At 41.2% G+C, this 22288-nt stretch overlaps 1 protein-coding gene across 1 annotated transcript in view; it reads right to left on the bottom strand.

The window, feature by feature from the left end:
• Positions 1–3519, bottom strand: part of LOC136885751 (protein Mpv17) — a 40066-nt gene extending 36547 nt beyond the window's left edge. The window contains exon 1 of the mRNA XM_067158487.2: positions 3429–3519. The gene's annotated coding sequence lies outside the window, so the exon portion shown is untranslated. The remainder of the gene's footprint in view (positions 1–3428) is intronic.
• Between the last annotated feature and the right edge of the window lie 18769 nt (positions 3520–22288).

The following is a 22288-nucleotide window of genomic DNA, read 5'->3' as shown; positions in this document are numbered from 1 at the left end:
AACTTGTTGTATGAGTCGTGACAGGGCTAGTAGTTTTTGGAGTGGTTAATACCACAGACAAGTCACGAACCCAGGGCACTAAGCCGTCAGACAAATTTGCTTGCTTACCACTACAGACTCCAAAAAATATTCCTATGAATAGGATTACAAATATTCTTTGATAAAACTGGAATCATGCCCATGAAAACCCTGAGCATAAATATAGACTTCATAAACGATCACAAAATGAAGGTAGTTCTACAATTTAGATATCTTGTAGAAGTCATCACACACAACTTAAATGAGAAAGAAACAAGGATAAATAGAACTAACAAAATGAAAACATAGCCCAATTTCCGACCTGGTCAACGTATAATAAGAAATGCCTGTCAATAACACTAAGACCCAACACTATAGGATCGTAACTCTCCAAATTAAAAACGAAAGAAAAACTGATCAGCTCCTCAAAACTGAAAGAAGAATCATCAGAACTTGCGTAAATAAAAATACCAGATCGAAGGAGTCTGGAGAATTATTCCCAGTGAAACTGTCTATCGAGAGATTGACCCGAAAGAAGTATTTCGATTACATCTTGCGACTGCCAAGAAATCGGCTTTTACAACTAGTGATGATCACAAAGCAGCCGTACTTGAGATAACAGAGATCAAAAATAAAATTAACACCCTTCTTAAGGCCCACAAATTTTCAGCAGAAACGACACATAGGAGGGCTATAGCGATTTCAGAATAAATAAAAAAGTTATAGTCAGAACGAATGAAAAATTACTAAGCAGATTACAAGAACCAAACAATACAACCTTCAAAGAGAAATTGAATGTGGACTGACTCAATTGGTCCAATGTGGATCTTGGTCAATTCTCTCAATGTTAATTCATGAAGTCATCACTTACAATGACAGATACATCTCTTGAACATCATAATTGCACACGTAACTAATGTCGTAAATCATGAATCTCTATCGACCACCCTATATGCAGGTGATATAGTCATAGGGTCCACCAACAAGGACGAATTACAAGCCTTCATAGACAGGCTAGCCACTTGGTCAGAGGGACATCAACAAGATAGTGACAATGATCTTTAGAAAATGAGGTAAAAGAGCATCCGTGGATAAATTAACTCTAAATTCAAAATTAATCAAGATAGTAAATAGCTTTAAATAATTATGTATCACCCTACAAACCACACGAAATTCTTTCAGAAATCATATCAGTGACAGAACCTCCGCATATATGATATAAACAATCCTAGAAAACTATCCCTACAAACTGCCATGTTTCTTTTTTTCTCTAAGATAATGCCCACCCTAACATATGGAATAGAACTGAAATGGGATTACCTAAAACTCAACGACCACTCTACAATTGAAGAAATAAAATTTCGGAGAGTTGAGCAGTCGACTAGAAAAGCCCTATTTTATAAGTAGGGCAGATCGTCCGCACAAATTAAAAGGTAGGTCGCAGGAAACTAACCATGGTAGATATTCGTTTGTAAATCGGGGAATTGATGATTGGGATGCATTACTTGCAGCTGTCTTAGAGCCTTCTCACAAAAATGTAAGATGCTTCAAGAACAGACTCCAGCATTCTGTGTGTAAATTTCTATGTGATGGTGTCATATTTTTTCACAACGCTCAGCCCTCTGTGAATTGTAGTATAAAGGCATCTGAATTATTTAAAATATATGTGAACGTGCTGTATTTACAATGCTAAGATAATACTCAGTAATTGGACCGCTAAATTTACCGTAAGTCATAATGTAAAATTTTGAAATAGGATACTTAAGGTACGTGTGAATTTGTATACGGTGATGCTGAATTTAGAATGTTAAACTACTCGTAGTAGTATTTCTTGTTCGTAATCTGTTTATCCTCCAGGGTCGGTTTTTCCCTCGGACTTAGCGAGGGATCCCACCTCTACCGCCTCAAGGGCAGTGTCCTGGAGCTTCAGACTCTGGGCCGGGGGATACAACAGGGGAGGATGACCAGTACCTCGTCCAGGCGGCCTCACCTGCTATGCTGAACAGGGGCCTTGCTAGGGGATGGGAAGATTGGAAGGGATAGACAAGGAAGAGGGAACGAAGCGGCCGTGGCCTTAAGTTAGGTACCATCCCGGCATTTGCCAGGAAGAGAAGTGGGAAACCACGGAAAACCACTTCCAGGATGGCTGAGGAGGGAATCGAACCCCCCTCTACTCAGTTGACCTCCCGAGGCTGAGTGGACCCCGCTCCAGCCCTCGTACCACTTTTCAAATTTCGTGGCAGAGCCAGGAATCGAACCCGGGCCTCTGGGGGTGGCAGCTAATCACACTAACCACTACACCACAAAGGCGGACAGTATTTCTTGTAATATTTTCTTTCTATGAAATTACTTGTTGCACTCTTGTTGTTGTTGTTGCTGTTGTTGGGTAATTATGTTTTAACTTTACTTTATTATCACACTACTGTAAGCAATCATTGCCACCGCGATATTTCGCAATTGCGATGTATTTGTTAATAATAATAATAATAATAATAATAATAATAATAATAATAATAATAATAATAATAATAATAATAATAATTAACCCCCCATGGCGCACAAAAGCCCCGACGGACCATGGCCTACCAAGCAGCCGCTGCTCAGCCCGAAGGCCTGCAGATTACGAGGTGTCGTGTGGTCAACAGGACGGATCCTCTCGGTCGTTATTCTTGGCTTTCTAGACCGGGACTACCATTCACGGTCAGATAACTCCTCAATTGTAATCACGAAGGCTGAGTGGACCTCGAACCAGCCCTCAGATGCAGATAAAAATCCTTGACTTGGCCGGGAATCGAAGCCGGGGCCTCCGGGTAAGAGGCAGGCACGCTACCCCTACACCGAGGGGCCGGCTAAAAGAATATTAAGTGTCTCTAAAACTACTCAATCAAGATTAGTATATGAACTAGCCCGCGGGACTTTTTTCCACAGAAGACCTGAGGTTCAAACTTCAACTACCATCCACGCGTCCGGAAACGGAATTGTTCCAGATCAGAAGAATGAAGAAGAACAGCCAACATTTGGCCTGATTTCCATGATGAACAGGAAATGGAGAGAGCCAAGTGCTCTCATTCGCCTCTCAGTCCATGGTTTCCACTAGACGTCTCGTTTCCATGAACTAAGACAGCCAACTTTGCGATAACCTCTGTGAACGTTATCACTTTTCAGTTTGCTCAAAAAGAACAAGACTTCTAACGGACTACATCAAACAATGATCTACTCCTAATTCTTTTCTATCAGTTCATCTCTGTGTATCGCTAATATGCCAATAAATTATTATTTGCAGAAATAATGTCTCATGACATTTCGAACTCTCCAACTACTACGAACTTACTTGCTTAACATTGATATTGCTGGAACTGATTTTATTATAAATTAAGGTTAAGTGTAATTCTGAATGTTATTTATCATACCTATCAGCAAAGAAGTCTCACATATAAAGATCACTTTCAATGTCATAGCTTCTCGAACACATTAATTAGATGGTCCTTTACTCGTATTATACCACCAGTTTGATTACAGTTATGTTGTTTTTTCCAAGTTCGCTCATCTGTGCCGCATAATTACGAAATTCATTTATTTGCACAGATCGTACAATAAAAATGTCGCGGAGGAAATAATTTGATTGAACCACGCACTATACGCTTGCTGGTGGCCATGTCACAGCCCACTGCCGTCTCGATCTGCTCTATGCCACTACTGTACTTTAACATATGAGGGCACGAATACCATTATTTCTTCAAGTCGCCTTAAGAGTTCAGTCTTCGCGGTCAGTGTGGGTGTAACATTGTATTATTCGTTGGCGTATAGAGACGACTTTCTTCTAGGGGTAGGGATAATTATTATTTGCGTATGGACCCTGTTGGATCACGCAGTAATTTTGTATTAAGGAGGAAAAGCGCACAATGTGCAGGAATCAGAGCCATCTACAGTTAAAGCCGGAAGGTACGCTTGGCAACGCTGTATCTATCTGTCAAGCGGAGGCCGAGAAAAAAGGGGGCGTGTCCGATTTTGAATGACTTCACCCATATTCACTACATTTAGCCCAACACGATGAATATGATAAATTCACATACCGAGCTCGACAGCTGGAGTCTCTTAAGTGCGGCCAGTATCCAGTATTCGGGAGATAGTGGGTTCGAATCCCACTGTCGGCAGTCCTGAAGATGGTTTTCCGTGATTTCCCATTTTCACACCAGGCAAATGCTGGGGCTGTACCTTATCTAAGGCCACGGACGCTTCCTTCCCATTCCTAGGCATTTCCTATCCCATCGTCGCCACAAGACATATCTGTGTCGGTGCGACGTAAAACAAATAGCAAAAAAAAAAAAGCATACTCTTCGTAAAATGGTACTAAGAAACACACACATCAGCAAATGCATTCACTGAAGTTAGAAATACACATTTTACATAAAAACAAAACACTTTAAGAATAGTACTCACAAGTTCAACTAATGTGGAGCGTTGACAGCTTCCTCCGCTTAGTGTTTTTACCCTCACTGCTGACATAACTCGTATTCTTCATCTGCTTTTAGCACTTAATTAACACGGCATTGGAAAATGCAGACAATAAATAATCTATCGCACCATTATTGTCATGCTCACAATGACGGCGTTCACACCAGAACTCTTGATTGTCATCTCTTCCTAAAGCAGCTCAGGATAGAGAGAACAGAAATTCTTCATAATTTTCACAATCCAGGTAGTCTTCGTATACCACTGTTCTACAGACACACGCAACACAATGTGATGGCACCACTAACCCACCTCTGAAGTTCTTCAAAATAGGGATCATCTGTGTCATTACTCTGCAGGAGACCTAAACAAGTGTCAGAGCTTATCCTTCTGGATATTCTTCTTAGTGTATACCCAGAAATGCCCACCAAAAAAAATCGCATGATAAAAGTGAATCTAATTTGTTTATTACTTCTATACTGAGCCCAAAAACATCTGTCTTGATGGAATCAGACATTTCTAATTGGCTACAGCCAAACCTCACTTTTCCACCGCAACCCTTAAACACCCTTAATCCTAATTCTCATCTCACTTTCTAGGACATGAAGTGCAGTGCAGTAACATTGTAGTTACAACCAATAAGCACCGGGCGAGTTGACCGTGCGCGTAGAGGCGCGCGACTGTGAGCTCGCATCCGGGAGATAGTGGGTTCGAATCCCACTGTCGGCAGCCCTGAAGATGGTTTTCCGTGGTTTCCCATTTTCACACCAGGCAAATGCTGGGGCTGTACCTTAATTAAGGCCACGGCCGCTTCCTTCCAGCTCCTAGGCTTTTCCTATCCCATCGTCGCCATAAGACCTCTTTGTGTCGGTGCGACGTAAAGCACTAGCAAAAAAAAAAAATAAAAAAAATAAAAAAAGCTATAAGTAAGGTACTGACTAAACCTTCTTTCTAAGTTATCACTTTGAAACTTTCTTGTCAGTAAATAATTTGCTTTCACAGTTCCAAACGAAGCTTTTTGAGTAGGGCCTAACTCTTCTTCCTTTTAGTAAAAATAATAATTTATAATAATAATTAATAATAATAATAATAATGTTAGGTCTGTTTGCTTTACATCCCACTAACTACTTTTATGGTTTTTGGAGACGCCGAGGTGCCAGGATTTAGTCCCTCAGGAGTTCTTTTACGTGCCATTAAATCTACCGATATGAGGCTGACGTATTTGAGCACCTTCAAATACTACCGAACTGAGCCAGGATCGAACCTGCCAAGTTGGGATCAGAAGGCCAGTGTCGGCCCTTTTAATGCAAAGTTCGAATTGTTCTCTTAAAAATATGAGGCAAGACAAAGAGTGTTCTTTCACTGCTTACCTCACGATACTCTTATGAGATTGTGAAGCATTTTAATAGTTTTATTTGTACACATTTAACACTAACACTACAAGATGTGGCCCCTATAATTTAATAAATTTGCATTTAGTTTACCCCACTTTGATGTTTTACCATCTGCTAAACATGTCATTTCTTTTACCAACACCTGATAACTTAACACAGTCGCTTAAGTGCGGCCAGTATCCAGTATTCGGGAGATAGTAGGTTCGAACCCCACTGTCGGCAGCCCTGAAGATGGTTTTCCGTGGTTTCCCATTTTCACACCAGGCAAATGCTGGGGCTGTACCTTAATTAAGGCCACGGCCGCTTCTCTTCCACTCCTAGCCCTTTCCTCTCCCATCGTCGCCATAAGACCTATCTGTGTCGGTGCGACGTAAAGCAATTAGCTTAGATAACTTAACATATACAGTGACATTCATATCTTAGTGAATTTTGAGCAAATGGGTTGCATTTGGCATATCATCCATCTTCTTGTTTACCCTACTCTACATTTCCAGGCTCCTACCTTCAGGATCTTTTCTTTTAACACTTTTCGATGACAAATATTTTGGCAAATTTGGGAAAATAATTGGACATGCATCAGGGGGAAGCTCATTAGGTTTAGGTGGTAGTATAGTTATGTTGACTTTACCATCATAAATGTTATCCCCTGTTGAAATTTCTTGACTGAGCTCGATAGCTGCAGTCGCTTAAGTGAGGCCAGTATTCGGGAGATAATGGGTTCGAACTGCACTGTCGGCAGCCCTGAAAATGGTTTTCCGTGGTTTCCCATTCCCCTTCCTGCCATCGTCGCCATAAGACCTATCTGTGTTGGTGCGACGTAAAGCAACTTGTAAATAAAAAAATTGAAAAATGTTCGTGTGTGACATGTTTTATACATACGACTGAATCCTTCCCAGGTTCCCAATTATCCCGTTTAAAAATGACAAGTCCATTTTTGTTTTAATTCCCCTTCTGAAGGAAAACTAAACGAGGTAACAAAAACTTTTTAAATGCTATATTTATGATACATGGAAACACAACATTTTCTGGGCATCTGCAAATACACGAAACATTGTATTAATAAGCCAAATTCAGTCCACACCTTCACAACTAATAACGTTATTGATTTAGCGTCCCAGTAACTACTTTTACGGTTTTTGGGAGACGCCGAGGTGCCAGAATTTCATCTCGGAGGAGTTCTTTAACATGCCAGTAAGTATACTGACACAAGGCTGACGTATTTGAGCACTTTCAAATACCACCGGACTGAGCAAATCAGCCCTGCTTAGCCTTCACATTATTTCGATAATACGCTCTACGTGTGCTTATTCTATCACTCATCTTGTTATATTTATATACTCGAACCTATCCGTGAAAAATTAAACGAAACACGAGACGAAGTTCACTAGACATCAACATACACGGGTAGATCCTGAGCTTTCACCTTGGCCTCCACTCGACGTTGCCAAACTTACATGTCTTCGGCTTGTAACTGTAGTCGGCTATGATTTATTTCTGTTTCTCGCTTAGTAGAACCAAGCAACAACTAGCATTCTGGCATTCTAGTGATAACTTGATTTTACAGAGCCATCTATCAGACTAACATAGAAAGATCTGCATAGATACTTTCGACGTGTTGTTCGAATAAACGACTATTTTACGCAAATAAAGGACCTATTGAAAGAAATAACATCTAGTAATCTGAGATGGGCTTTAGTATTGCGGGTTTCTCACACTACTGTGTTTCACGTTCAAATTATAGATTTGTTTGCATTTTATTGTAAACACTGCGTTATCACTTTCGCGACGCAGCAGTAAATTCTCCTTTTGCAGCTGTTGCCAAAACTCCTCATAAAATGAAGACATCATCTTAATTCCGAAACCCCTCTAACTCACCCACTTCATAACTTTTACCTGCACTCTCCCTAATGAGTCAATGAGTCTGGATGTTATCCACATCTCGGTGCAATATTCCAACCCTGACCTAATATAGGAAATATGTAAAGTTTTGAGGGTTCGAACAGAAACGTAATCCCAACAATTTCTCTTAAGAAAGCCCTAAAACCTAAGAGGTTTTCAAATATATTCGCCATTGGAAGCATAATTATACTCGACAGGTGATTTCTTACTATTATTAACTAGTAAATATGGAGTACTACACTATGAAATGTACACGTTCCTGTAATTCAAAACAATTTATTTCAGCAAAATGTATGTACTACAGAAAAGTTATGAAATTTAAAGCTATACGTGGTATTCTTTATTTTTCTTTTCAGGTGACTGGAACTCACGTCACCCTGGAGAATAATTGCAGTCGATGGTGACATTTCTTCCTCGCCCGTAAATGATTGTCTGTTGCTCCATAATTACTGGAAAGAAATATATTTTCTCAAATTATTGCTATTTAAGACACTAAGGTATAATGCATATGAAGCTGTATTGTCAGCTCACATCACATCACATCACAGCACAACAAAACAACCAGATTTCCGAATGGTTACGAAGGGTCATACTCTAAGTGAGAATGGTAACATTTTTAAAATGAAGGACCAGATGCACTCAGTGATTCTTTAGGGTCAAATGTTTATTTTCTATTTATGCTGGGGAGGCCCACTGGGGAGGCCCCAGCCTCGCCTCCCCTCCGTGGCGATCATCCAGTAACATCTGTCGCCTCCGTTTTGAAAAACATATTAGTCCTTCATCCAAAGTTAATTTTTATTTATGGTGGGGAGGCCCCAACCCGCCTCCCCACCGGGGAGGCCCCAGCCTCGCCTCCCCTCCGTGGCGATCATCCAGTAACATCTGTCGCCTCCGTTTTGAAAAAAAAATATTAGTCCTTTATCCAAAGTTAATTTTTATTTATGGTGGGGAGGCCCCACCCGCCTCCCCACCGGGGAGGCCCCAGCCTCGCCTCCCCTCCGTGGCGATCATCCAGTAACATCTGTCGCCTCCGTTTGGAAAAAAAATATTAGTCCTTCATCCAAATTTAATTTTTATTTATGGTGGGGAGGCTCCAACCCGCCTCCCCACCGGGGGAGGCCCCAGCGCCGCCTCCCCTCCGTGGCAATCATCCAGTAACATCTATCGCCTCCGGTTTTTAACATTCTTATCAGTATTAGCACAGCATTCTCAATTCAATTGTGGCTGTTTCTTCTCAAGTCTTCGCAGTCCATAGATACAGTATTAGTAGTGTGGTCGGTGATCGAAGACACTCTTGAATGCTTAATAGTTTCTCGTCTTGTATAATATCTCTGCTAGAGAGCAGCGTCAGATTCAGAAGTATGTACTTAAGACCAGTTGGTCGACGACTCAACGTTAAGAAGACCGAATACCTGCAGTGTGGTTCCCAAACGGATGGGCTGTTCATGGTCAATATTACCTCACTGTTGGATCTAAGCTGTTGGCGATGCACGTCCTTAAATGCTTCTTCATTGAAGTGGTACCAGATATCAGGCATCCTATATGTCCAGAAGATCCATGTACTTGAAATCTAGAAGGTCGTCCGCCCAGTAGAACAGTATAGATAAGAATGTTGGCCTACAACGAAACAGAATTAACAGGTGCTCACATAATAAAAATAGGATGGTACGTTCGTCTCTGAGAGTCACTGGGTGAAGACATCCAGGACACCACCAACGTCGTCCCCGGCGAAGCTGTAAAAGCAAGGGCAAGATGTGAGAGCAGAGACGGAGTCCAACCTCCAGTCCTTGGTTCGTTGTACACCATATAGCTAGTCACAAAGTTCTTTACATATAATTAGTACAATATGTTAATTTATATTAAAGAATGTAAGTTTCCTGAAGATATTTCATCCTGGAAGCTTACACTTTACAGTATTTCGTAGCTGTAATGATTAGTCTTCTCTTAATAAATATTTAGCAGTAATTGCAATTTAGACTTCAGAAACACTCCGAAGACGTAAGTGCACTCAACCATCCAGATAGCCGAGCACATTAACTCACGCTTAGCGATAGGATTGGGAAGGAGCAATGTTCACAGATCCTGGTCTTAAGGCTTACATCTGACAGCAGCTTATCCGTGCGTTTCCCGCACTGACTCCAGTAAGATAATACATTAATAAATCCAAGGTCCAAGGTCCATCCACGTAGTTACGAGAAAGATCACAGACAATACAATAAGAGGACAATGACGCATGCTTCATAAAATAGCTAATAATAACATATACAGATATCAATTAAAAAGCATATCACAGTATTTAAGCACAGTTTTACAAGCACAGAACGATGTACCTTCAGGATTGATGCATTCTTGATTATTCTGGAAAATAAAGACTTGATTATTCTGTTGTGCAGCGTTTTGCAGAATGACACCGTGGGAACCATGATTGACGGCCTGTGCAGGACTTCCGATGTGAGGTATTACTTCTTCCCATAAGATTTCGTTGCTATACATGGACTGCTACTGTCAGACGAGAACTTCACACTCCTTAAATGGTGCCTCAAGCGATAGGAGCAGGGCTTGTCTCTGGTACAGTCCGGCAGTGTTTAAGGTGCAACCATTCACCAGATTTACCATCACATAAAAGAATTCCTTCGGGAAAAATTCCAGCACCTCGACTTCTCCGCAATTCGTAAAATGATCTTGTGGGATATAAAACCATTAATATTACATAAACCTCAAGCTGTAGAAAATATTTTCTTACATATGATTAATATAATAGGTATATACAGAACTATAATGCGGTAGTAAAACCATCTGTTCTCCACGCCTCTGAGTGGACCAAGAAAATCCCTCTCAGAAAGCTAGAACTCAAAGAGAGGAAGATCCTGAGGAGAATACTGGGCCCGAAAAGAGAAGAGGGAGGCATCTAGAGAATTCGGAACAACGATGAGCTGCATGAACATCAGAAAGACATTGTTACTGTATAAGAAAAATGCGCCTGGTCTTCTGTGTCTTCCATGAGCACCTAACACGCATGAAACTGCAGACTCCGCTGTGGCAGGTAGAGGCAAGGCATCCAGGAACAAGTGGATCTCTTCGGTCAAGTCGGATCTGGAACAACTTGTATGCTTCCATACAAGACCGCCCACACTTTCGGCAAGCCATCCAGCGGGGAATTTTTTCAGCGTCTCTTACGAGTGGGAAAAGCACACGAACCAGGAGACCAATGTGGACGGAGGAAAGAAAATAGATCACAGCCAAAAAATGAAGGAATACCGAAATAGGAGAAAACAGAAGGCTCAGGTGACGAGAAGAAGTCGCGTGGTCCTCAGTAGGCCCAAACAACAAAGAAGAAGAAGAAGAAAGTATATACAGAGTGTAACAATAGTTATGGACAAACTTTCAGGACACAGACTTCACACGTAGAAGAAAAAATATGTTATATGGACGTGGGCCCGGAAATGCTTTATATCCTCGTTAGAACTCATTTTCTACAACTATACACAGAACATTAATTATGAAAAATAAACAGGAACAGAACTGAAAACAATAAGAATATCTCAAGGAAAACAAAGGTCAAACACAACACACCAATCAAACCAGAGAGCCTGTACGCCATAAAATGCATGTTATCTATGAAAACCGGCGAAATAGAAAAGGTAGAGGAAAAGGAAAGGAACATATTGAAGAAAATCCTGGGACCATTGAAAACGGAGGAAGGTGAGCATAGACGTTGGAGGAATAAATATTTATACAAAGACGAAGAAAATGAAAGGATATCAAAGAGAGAACAACTTACAAAAATAGCAAAAAAATTCAAGAGTTTCCAGGAGAAGGATCAGAGAAAAGGTAATAACATCAGGACAGAAGAAAGGAAAAAAACGGCCAAGTGGAAGGATGAAGAAACTATTGGAAGTTAAAAAAGAAGGATCAAGATGAATGCACAGGGTTCTGTTCCTATGAGTTTCCCATGATTAATGTACTGTACTATGTAGAGTTGCAGGAAAAGTTCTAACATGGAAATAAGTGTTTCCACAACCACGACCATAGAACACACTTTTTACGTTTGAGTAATATTTGCTGAAAATTGGACCAGTACTTTCGGTTACATTCTAATTAAAAGGTTAAAATCATAGCAGTGCAATTTACAGACTTTTTATCACAAGAATAAACATTCGCAAGTTCACAAATATAACTTTGCTTTGAAGAGAGTAGTCCACCTCGTAAAGTAGGCCTACTTCACACTTTAACAAACCTGTCTCTTATTTGAAAATTAACAATAGGCAGTAACCTCCCTCATTTTTGAAAGACAATTATGTACAGTTACTCAAAATAAAATAGTGAGCACGTGGTATCGTAAGTTCCTCGCACTTAATACCCTCTTTAACTACTGTTTTAACGTCTCACGAACACTTCGAAGATTTGTGGTGGCGTAAAGAAGGGAAAAGAGTAGGATTGTGAAGGAAGTGGCCTTAATTAAGGTAGAATCCTAGTATTACCTGATGTTGAAATGGTAAACCACGGAAAGCCATCTCCAGGACTGTCGACGGCGGAATTCCATCACCCCATCTCCCGAATGCAAGTTGACAGCTAGGCGAACCTAACAGCGTGGCCAACTCGCTCAGTACTTAACATTTTATCAGACTCAATGAAAATCCATCTCCTATGTAGAAACAAACCCTGATAATACCCCGAAGAAACATTGATTCAGTTGTATCTGAGAAAAGTTAGCCCACTCGCCAGGAACTTATCCAATCCCATGTGTTCATTCTTCTTTTTGAGCAATTGTACATTCACTTATATACTATCCTAGAAGCTGGTTGACAAGTGATCTCACATCCACTAATTGAGACCTGTATTACTGTGATATAGCTTCACGTAAATACAACTGGATTTATTTTACCTGCGGCTAATATACGGGACCGAATTTAAAGTATCACTCCACTGGCATAAGTAAAGGGTAAGCACATAAAGGACAGACAAGTGCTGAAATTGCCGTGGCCCAGAACAGAAACGTTCAACTCTGGCTTCACAATCCTAACCCCAAGCGTGTCTCTACGTGCTCGACTACAAAGGTGGATGAAGTATGTTTATTAGAACTAACACATACTCTTAGAATAATAATTATGTTAAAGATGATGATCTCGTTGTCTTCACGCTTTGTCGCCGAAGTGTATGAGGTGGCAATCCACTGCCCGAAGGCTCCTTGAACATAAAGAAACATTGGGACAAAATCATAGGCAGGGAGAGATTAGAGATAGAAAGACGTTGCGCGCATGGGAGGAGCACCGAGGTTCAATGTGGAGGAACTTGGAGGGATGTTCAAGGAATTGCCACCTCGCATCACCCCACCTCACCAGCCCGTGTGATGCCAAGATGAGGTGACAGCTCGCCGTGTTCAAGGATTGCCACCTCGCATCACCCCACCACACCAGCCCGTGTGATGCCAAGATGAGGTGACAGCTCGCCGTGTTCAAGGATTGCCACCTCGCATCACCCCACTCCTCACCAGCCCGTGTGATGCCAAGATGAACTGACAACTCACCTTGCCGCACATCACCCCACCTCACCAGCCCGTGTGATGCCAAGATGAGCTGACAGCCCATCGAGCGTATGGATAGCCATTCTGTACCTGCGGCTCCGAGAAACCCCTGATTGCCGATGTGCGGCTGGCGCCAGGAGTTGTCACCACTTGCCTACTGATATTCGGCAATCTCGGAGGGACGAGGGAGCGCCATTTGACAGACTGGGGGGAAGGGAGGAGATCACTTGTTAGAGGACAGAGGAGGAATCGGGGACGGATTTAAGGACACCCGAGAATGGCTACCACACGCTACCAGCGTCCTCTTGCGTCTTGAACATGCAACCCTCTTCACAATTAGCACACAACCACTTAACTCACTTCCCGCACAAATAATTCATTATTGCACACTGAGGAACCTTCTCTACTGATGCTTACCATATAGCTTAAGTGCGGACCACACAGCAAACGTGGAGCCACCTAACAATACATCATGAAAGGTTTCGGATTTTCCCATTTATATTCTGACATAACATGCAAGGAGAATGTACGACACTCATATTTATATATTATCTTCTTGTCATTTTCAAGATTACTTGTGAAAATGACCTTATTAAGAACATAAATGCCATTTAAAGTGCAATTCACTGTTGCTTCAGTCGTCAATTCATGAACGCATTTCCTAATAATAAATTAATTTTACTTTACGAGTACTTTATATTATTTCATCACGTTTTACGTGTATTCATGTTTGAAGAAACTCGTTCATTTTGCTTAAGTTAATGACTTGTACCTGATAACATTTATCCCAAAGTAACAAAGTATTGCCCGTTTCCTGGGATACGAAATAACATTGTTGATAATTTAAGGAAAATGTTTTATGTTACAATAATAATAAGTGATGCATATAGAAGAGTTGAAGAGTTCGATTCAATCCCATAACATCTCTGACTGCTTGTCTGCGAGTCTCGAGCCTAGCTCAAACGAGGACGAGAAAGTTGGTGTTCCACGCGCGAGCTCTTCTGAAGATAAACTAACACACGAGCCACCATAACTCAGGAATTTGCTGACGAATTGCAATGATACTTTCATTGAATTTGTTACGAGTCCTTTTGTGCCCTTAACTTTTCACCCCTTACACAGTTTCTATCTATTCTTCCCCCAGACGTTTCCCCCTGTGGGTGAGGGCGATAGAATAACTTGGGACCATGGGTTGGCGACCACGGGGCCTTAACTGAGTCCTGGCATTGCTTCCACTTACTTGTGCCAGGTTCCTCACTTTAATTTTTCTATCCGAACTTCCTTGGTCAACTCTCCTTCTTTCCTGACCCCACCGGCATTAGGGTTTGGCCGATATCTTCATTTTTCGAAGTGTCGAATCCCTTCAATTTATCTCCCCATGTGGGTGGGGGTGGTAGAATAACACCCACGGTATCCTCTGCCTGTCGTAAGAGGCGACTAAAAGGGGCCACAGGAGTGGGTTGGCGACCACGGTACCCTCAGCTGAGTCCTGGCATTGTTTCCACTTACTTGTGCGAGGCTCCTCATTTTCATCTATCCTATCCGACCTTCCTAGGTCAACTCTTGTTCTTTTCCGACCCCGACGCTATTAGCTTTGCGAGGGCTAGGGAGTCTTTCATTTTCACGCCCTTCGTGGCCCTTGCTTTTCTTTGACCGATACCTTCATTTTTCGAAGTGCCGGACCCCTTCCATTTTTTCTCTCTGATAAGTGTTATATAGAGGATGGTTGCCTAGTTGTTCTTCCTCTTAAAACGATAATCACCACCGCCATCTCTTTTTCAGGGTCCAGGTTGTCTTTTATGATGCTCCCAAGGAATGTGAACTGACTTACTCGTTCAATGTTTTGATTATTTAACCAATGAAAACGCGATATAATGCACCTAATGAGGACTGATTGATTTTTGGGTCAGGTATGTTTTTATCCGCATCTCCAAAATAATTTTAAGTATGCACTGAATTTCAGGCTATATGACACCACGAAAACTTAGATTCGGATCGTTTTAGCGGGAGGTTTTGAGTATTCTTTCAAATAACATAATAATGCTTCTCGAAGGTGGTCATACAGCAGTGTTCTTCCATGAGTATTAATATAATAACTAGGGGAAAGGATATTAAGGTGGAAGGTATGGGGGAATAGGTTCGGTAAACACATCCAAAAAGGTGCAAAGAAAGGTGTTGATGAACTCATATTATTAAAGCAGCTACATAAACTTTATTTTTCACATTAACTCGGTTCTAATAATTAATGAACAATTTAGGCCTATATTGGATTGCAAACAATATTTCAAAGTTTTTGACATTAACTCACCGGCGCCTTGAGCTCAGTAGATCCTTATATACCGAGAAACTCCTCACGATATCTACAGAAGACCAAATGGAGCGTATCTTTCAGCACTCGTAAAGGGAGTTCAGTCGAAGTTGCAATGATTGCTGTGGATTGTTCTTCAAATTGAATTCGAATTTGTCTCAATCAAATCTATCGGGGTTGTCCCTTACTTCTTCCACTGTTCCTCCTCCATACCTCCTTCTTAACCTTCCACATGATTTTGTGTTGTGAAAAACACGCTTTGGTCCGGACTGATAAAACACTAACACGGCCAACAAGAAAGTACGCAGTTGATAGATGCAGAAGCGACGATTGGGAATTAAAAGTGGGGCGGGGGGGTCAAAAAATGTACAGACAACAAAAAGTACATATGTTAGTGTGATATCGCGGGCGGGGGGGGGGGCGGCGAATTATTTATGCTGTCTGAGCTAATTTCCACAGAGAGGTAAATGTTTTACCAACTTTAGTGTGGCAATAATTTGAGATTCTGATTCAATAAAAATTTCACCAAAGGAACAATATATACATCTATTACAATTAAATAGAAGTACGACGTGATTATGCAATTAAAATCATTTAGTATTTGACTAGGCCTATACACTAAGAAACTAATAGACAGTAAAGAGACTGCTAGGCGGACGAATATGCGTGGCAAGTGGGTGAATCATACCTCAGTGTCCCTGATCTTGGCAAAAAATTATACCCCTGGTACCCTTTCTCACAGCACATGCACAGTCTCCACTACTTGCTGTGGCGCTATGCAAATCAGTTAGCCGCGACGAGCGACATTTTGTGCGTATTTCCGCTAATAATTAACGAAAATAAAGTAAAGAATTAGCTGATAAGAAAACAGGGCTTGTACAAAGCGCTTTTATTTTTTAAAAAAACTCCTATATTCCTAGTTTCAGAAGGCTAAAATGGAATATTTTTTTCTCCACAAAGTGGGGAGGGGGCGACTGCCCCCCCCCCTTCGTCCCCCTTTGTCGCCGCTACTGCGATAGATGGAACGGTTAAATTCATCGCAATACTAACTGAACTTAGTTTAAACTGTTGCAATATCATTGCTTAAATTTTAATTTGATTTCACAGCTGCAGATTGGCCATTCTCACTGAGGTTGCCCATTGTAGCTGGGATATAAATTTCCATACATTAGATTAATATTTATTGACTAGCGTTCTGATCAAACAGAATGTTAAAAATCTGTTCAAGAAAGAAAAAAAATCTAATCTTTTATATGATGATGCTTGTTGTTTAAAGGGACCTAACATCTAGGTCATCCGCCCCTAATGGTACGAAATGAGATGAAATGTAATGACAAATTAAAAGCCCAAAATCCTCCACTGACCAGAATTCGAAACGTGAGGACGAATGAATGGATGGATATGAATTTAAAACAATCAGTGGATCCGACCCGCAATGACCCATATTCCCAGAAACTAGCGTTAAAGAAATTGACCAATGGACTGCTTCTAAAGCAACCGAGCTCGATAGCTGCAGTCGCTTAAGTGCGGCCAGTATCCAGTATTCGGGAAATAGTGGGTTCGAATCCTACTGTCGGCAACTCTGAAAATGGTTTTTCGTGGTTTCCCATTTTCACACCAGGCAAATGCCGGGGCTGTACTTTAATTAAGGCTACGGCCGCTTCCTTTCCAATCCCATCGTCGCCATAAGAACTGTCTGACGGAGCGACGTATAGCACACTACTGAATCGATGATGCTTGTAGTCTAAAGGGGTACAAAAGCCAAGTCATCGGCCCCTCATAATGGTACTTATCGCTAGGAAAGTAGAACCATGGTATTTGTCATGGTGCGATACTAATCAAAAGTAGCGTAGACTCGCGGTATTCCACACATTATGGTACTACTCACAACTAATGAAATGTGCACATGTAACACAGACCTATGGTGTTTCTCACATTTAATAATGATAATGTACTCGTGTTTCAGTTCTTGACCTACTTGTAACACTCTGGTCTGCACGTCTACGAACGGATCAACCAAATCTACAAGGCTCTGAACTCCCCCCACTCCCCATTCCTCCCAGCCTGTTTACACGCGGACAGTAATTTAGTGGTAACTAAATTTTTAACTTAATTTTAAGTGACTTTCAGCGTGTGAACTGTGACTTTAGTGGTAAGTAGTAAGTAAACGATTAAGTAACAATTTAGTCAAGTGGAATAGAATCCAGTCTATTTTTCCTTTCAAGTAGACTTCTCACCAGCTGCGCGCGCACCCATCGGAGTAGTGGGGGAGCACTGTACTTGCAACTTACCACGTGCGAACAGGCGCAATTTAGTCAAGTCCATAAGTTGTGGGTAAAGCTACGGAGCTGATCATCGTTGTGAGCTCCTTTTTTATTTTGATCGTTCATTCTAATTGCCGAGAACAATGGCTAGATGGGCAGAAGCTTTTAAGTCACTGCAGAATTGAAACAATACTAATTATTGTGATAGATTTTTGATGTGTATTCACTGAAATTTAAAAGCAATAAGCCTTTGATAATAGTCGTTTTGCTAAACAATTGCTTATATATAATATTGTAACCAATATGTGTTTGTATTTTTCCTCACCTGTATGAAATCTTTCAGAGCAGTATATATATAGCTTAATATACTTCCGGAATCATTAAAGATATACTGGCTTTGGAAACTCTGAAGAAATGATGAAGGTTTCGGACATTATTTCCCGTCGCGAGCATGTACAACACGATATGCAGTTTCAGCTTTGCTGATAATGCACTACGCATGATGGTATCAGTCTTTTGTATCATTGGTTCAACTTTACGCAGTAACTCATTAAATGTTACTTCTGACACTCGCAAGGATAACATATATTCCTGTCGATTCTCCTCGGCTAATTCTTTAAAGAGAATTGTACTTGCCCCGACATTATTCCTTCTGGTAATCCATTTTCGCTCCCATTCTCTTTCTCCTAACGTTGGCCACCCCATCCTCAACTTCCTCTAAAATGTTATCTAACACGCAACGAATAACGTCATTAACAAGTTTTACACGTTGTTGATAGCCGTCCATCTTATCTCTGATCTAGTTGACGACACAGGAACGACTGAATCATGTGGCTTGAGTGACAAACTGCCATGTGCCACTGTCCTAAACGCTGTCTTACGTTTAAACAAGCCTACGTGAGTTAATTGTAACTTACCACTTACTACTGTACTAAACACTGTCCACGTGTAAACCAGCCAAAGCGATCTCCAAGAACCGTCAATGGCTCGTTGGATGAGCTTATCGCCGCCCTTCCTCAAGATCAGCTGAGGGCGCTCTTTGAAGACAAGAAGCAGAACAGTCCTTCCTTCAAGGCTTCCATAGCCCGAATACAGAGGTGAGTACTGTGCTTCAAATTTCCGTTTCATCTCGATTTATAATATTTTTTCTATCTAAATCGCCGTTCATTCTCTAATCTATTTTCCTATTATATGATCTTAAATTTCACGTTGTAGGTGAGTAATAATAGTGGGTCTAAGTTACATCCCTGGGGAACGTTACCTTACATACCAAATCCTTCTTTACATTAATGCTGTCATTTTTGCCCGATGTAGACATGGAATATGTAACTGTTTTTAGTTTCGTACAGAGTTTGTGAATGTAGCCATGGGAAACAGATTATTTTCCGAACAACAAGGTACAATAATGCAAAAATTTCCTGTCATATTTTGCAGCTACTGCTACATTTTCATTCTCTGCCATCGTGGGCTAAAGTGGTATTTCACTCAGCCTGACGATTTCAAGTCAGGAGCTATCTGTTACGATTGGCAGCGAACCCTGTAAGGGAGCCAAGTAATACACTTGGGGGTACTTACCCTGATGACGTACCTTCCACTATTCGACCTCCTTGGTATTTTTAATGAGATGTGTGTATCGTAGGTTTGCTTCCTTGTTTATTTCGGTTTCAGAACCTGTAAGCTCACTGCAATCGAACTGAATGTCTTTTGACGTCTGAGTAAGAAGAATGATTTACCTTTGTTCAAGAATATTTTTTTATGGCACTACATGCGAAGTACGAAATGAAATTTTCCCTTTAAAGGAGAAGAAAGCACAACATTAACTGTCGGTTACCTTTGTTTAGTCAGCGGTTTACAAGTAAGGTTGTCATGGATTCCGTAATATTTAACTGTAAATATATAACAACAGAAAATATGACAATTCATTCGGACGTCATTATTTTTTGGAATTCAAATCTTCTTTTTAATTTCTCGAGATTCTAACTCCCCCTGAAATCTCTTTACTTCAAAGGAAGAATTTCTGTATTTTAATACTCTAATTCTCGAATCACATTTCCTATCATATAATTTGAAATTTTAAGCCTGGGTGGGTGATATATATAATATATAAGAATAATACTAGTGGATCGAGAATACTTCCCTGAGGAACCTTATTTATATACTCACTTCAGAAAGGTAGACTTGTAGTCTACTCAGCTCTTCACTTACTTGTGCCAGGCTCCTCACTTTCATCCATCCTATCCGACCTCTCTTGGTCAACTCTTGTTCTTTTCCAACCCCAACGCTATTAGGTTTGCGAGGGCTAGGGAGTCTTTCATTTTCACGCCTTTGTGGCCCTTGTCTTCCTTTGGCCGATATCTTCATTTTTCGAAGTGTCGGATCCCTTCCATTTTTCAACCTGATTAGTGTTATATAGAGGATGGTTGCCTAGTTGTACTTCCTCTTAAAACAATAATCACCACCACTTCTCAGCTCTTCTCTTTTCTCCACAGGGTATCATCAAGAAGCTGGCGGCTGGGTACCAGGCCCTCAAGCAGAGGCTTAGAGACCACGGGGTTGATGTCGACCGTTACGTAGATTTTATCAAGGCTCTGTTCGGATTGGACTGAATGTTGTATAAGGAAATGTAATAAAGACAAAGTGCAGTGTTTATTGAAATATTGTTTAATTCACCATCACAACCTCCTAATCTTTATGTGATTATCTTATAAGGAAGAAGGTCCCTTGAAAGCGTAGAGGTACTTCCAGGAAGTTCCTTAACTCCAGACTGAATTCGTGCAACTAATTACAAAGTTAATCACGCAGTTACTGTAAAGTACATGGAACAATCAATCAATCAATCAATCAATCAATCAATCAATCAATCAATCAATCAATCAATCAATCAATCAATCAATCAATCAATCAATCGATCAATCAATCAATCAATCAATCAATCAATCAATCAATATTGATTTGTATGTAGGACTGTGCCGGATGTTGCAGATTCGCTATCATTTGTTTACCCTACCGAGGTCGACAGCTGCAGTCGCTTAATTGCGGCCAGTATTCGGGAGATAGTGGGTTCGAACCCCACTGTCGCCAGCCCTGAAAATGGTTTTCCGTGGTTTTCGCATTTTCACACCAGGCAAATGCTGGGGCTGTACCTTAATTAAGGCCACTGCCGCTTCCTTCCCATACCTAGCCCTTTCCTGTCCCATCGTCACCATAAAACCTATCTCTGTTGGTGTGACGTAAAGCCAATAGCAAAAAAAAAATGTTTACCCAGCCTTTTGTAAGTTTATCGAACATTCCCTTGATAAACCACTTGAATCCATAATTCAATATTTGCCCCAATTTGTACTCTTGAATCCTAATTTTATCATCGTATTATGACCTCTCCTACTTTAAAAGCTCCACTCTATCATATTGGTACCGAGTGAGTTGGCCGTGCGGTTAGGGTGGCGCAGCTGTGAGCTTGCATTCGGGAGATAGTGGGTTCGAACCCGACTGTCGGCAGTCCTGACTATGGTTTTCTGTGGTTTCCGTTTTCACACCAGGCAAATGCTGGGGCTGTACCTTAATTAAGGCCACGGCCGCTTCCTCCCCAGTCCCAGCCCTTCCCTATCCCATCATCACCATTAGACCTATCTGTATGAGGGGGACGTAAAGCAACTTGTAAAAAAAGTGCTTCTGGGCGGTGTTCGTGATTATTAAGAGGCGATGCAATAGGACAACCATCCCCTATTAACACCCATTGGAGAGGAAAACGAAAACCATCTTCAGGGCTGCCGGCAGTGGGGTTCGAACCCATATCTCCCGATTACTGGATACTGGCCGAAATTAAGCGACAGCAGCTATCAAGCTCGGTAAAGGCAAAGGGCACGAAGGGCGTGAAAATGAAACACTCCCAGATATCGTAAACTTAATACCATCGGCAATGGAAGATAACAATAGATGTTAAAGGGAGGTGCATTGGGAAAGATGAAAATGGCGAGTGATACAGGTAAGTTGAAGTACTACCAGACTCAGATACAGGGTCCTCCTGCTTCTGCGCCTTCTTCTTCTTCTTCTTCTTCTTCTTCTTCTTCTTCTTAGCCTTTCCCCACGTCACGTAGAGACAGCGTTGCTTTGGTGGATCCTTCTCTTGCATAAATGTCTATCCAATGCTTGTTCCCTCTTCCAACCTCTTCCTCTCAGATCCCCTTCTACTTTGTCTTCCTCTCTTCCTTAACAATTCAGTTTCCACATTTCCAACTCTTTCACCCATGTAGTTCTCCCCTCTTCTCGTAGCCTACTTTCTTGAACCTTCTTTCCTATGGGTCCCACTTTCACGGATCCTCTGATGTAATCATTCTTTACTCTATCATTTCTTTGTAACTCCACTCATCGACCTTAACATTCTAAATTCTGCTCCTTCCATCTTTCTCTCTTGCGCTTTGTGATCGGCCAA

Source organism: Anabrus simplex, chromosome 14 (genome assembly GCF_040414725.1).
Source record: "Anabrus simplex isolate iqAnaSimp1 chromosome 14, ASM4041472v1, whole genome shotgun sequence".
In the NCBI taxonomy this organism is placed as follows: Eukaryota; Metazoa; Arthropoda; class Insecta; order Orthoptera; family Tettigoniidae; genus Anabrus; species Anabrus simplex.
The sequence above is the reverse complement of the archived record's forward strand: the minus strand, read 5'-3'. Positions and strand labels throughout refer to the sequence as shown.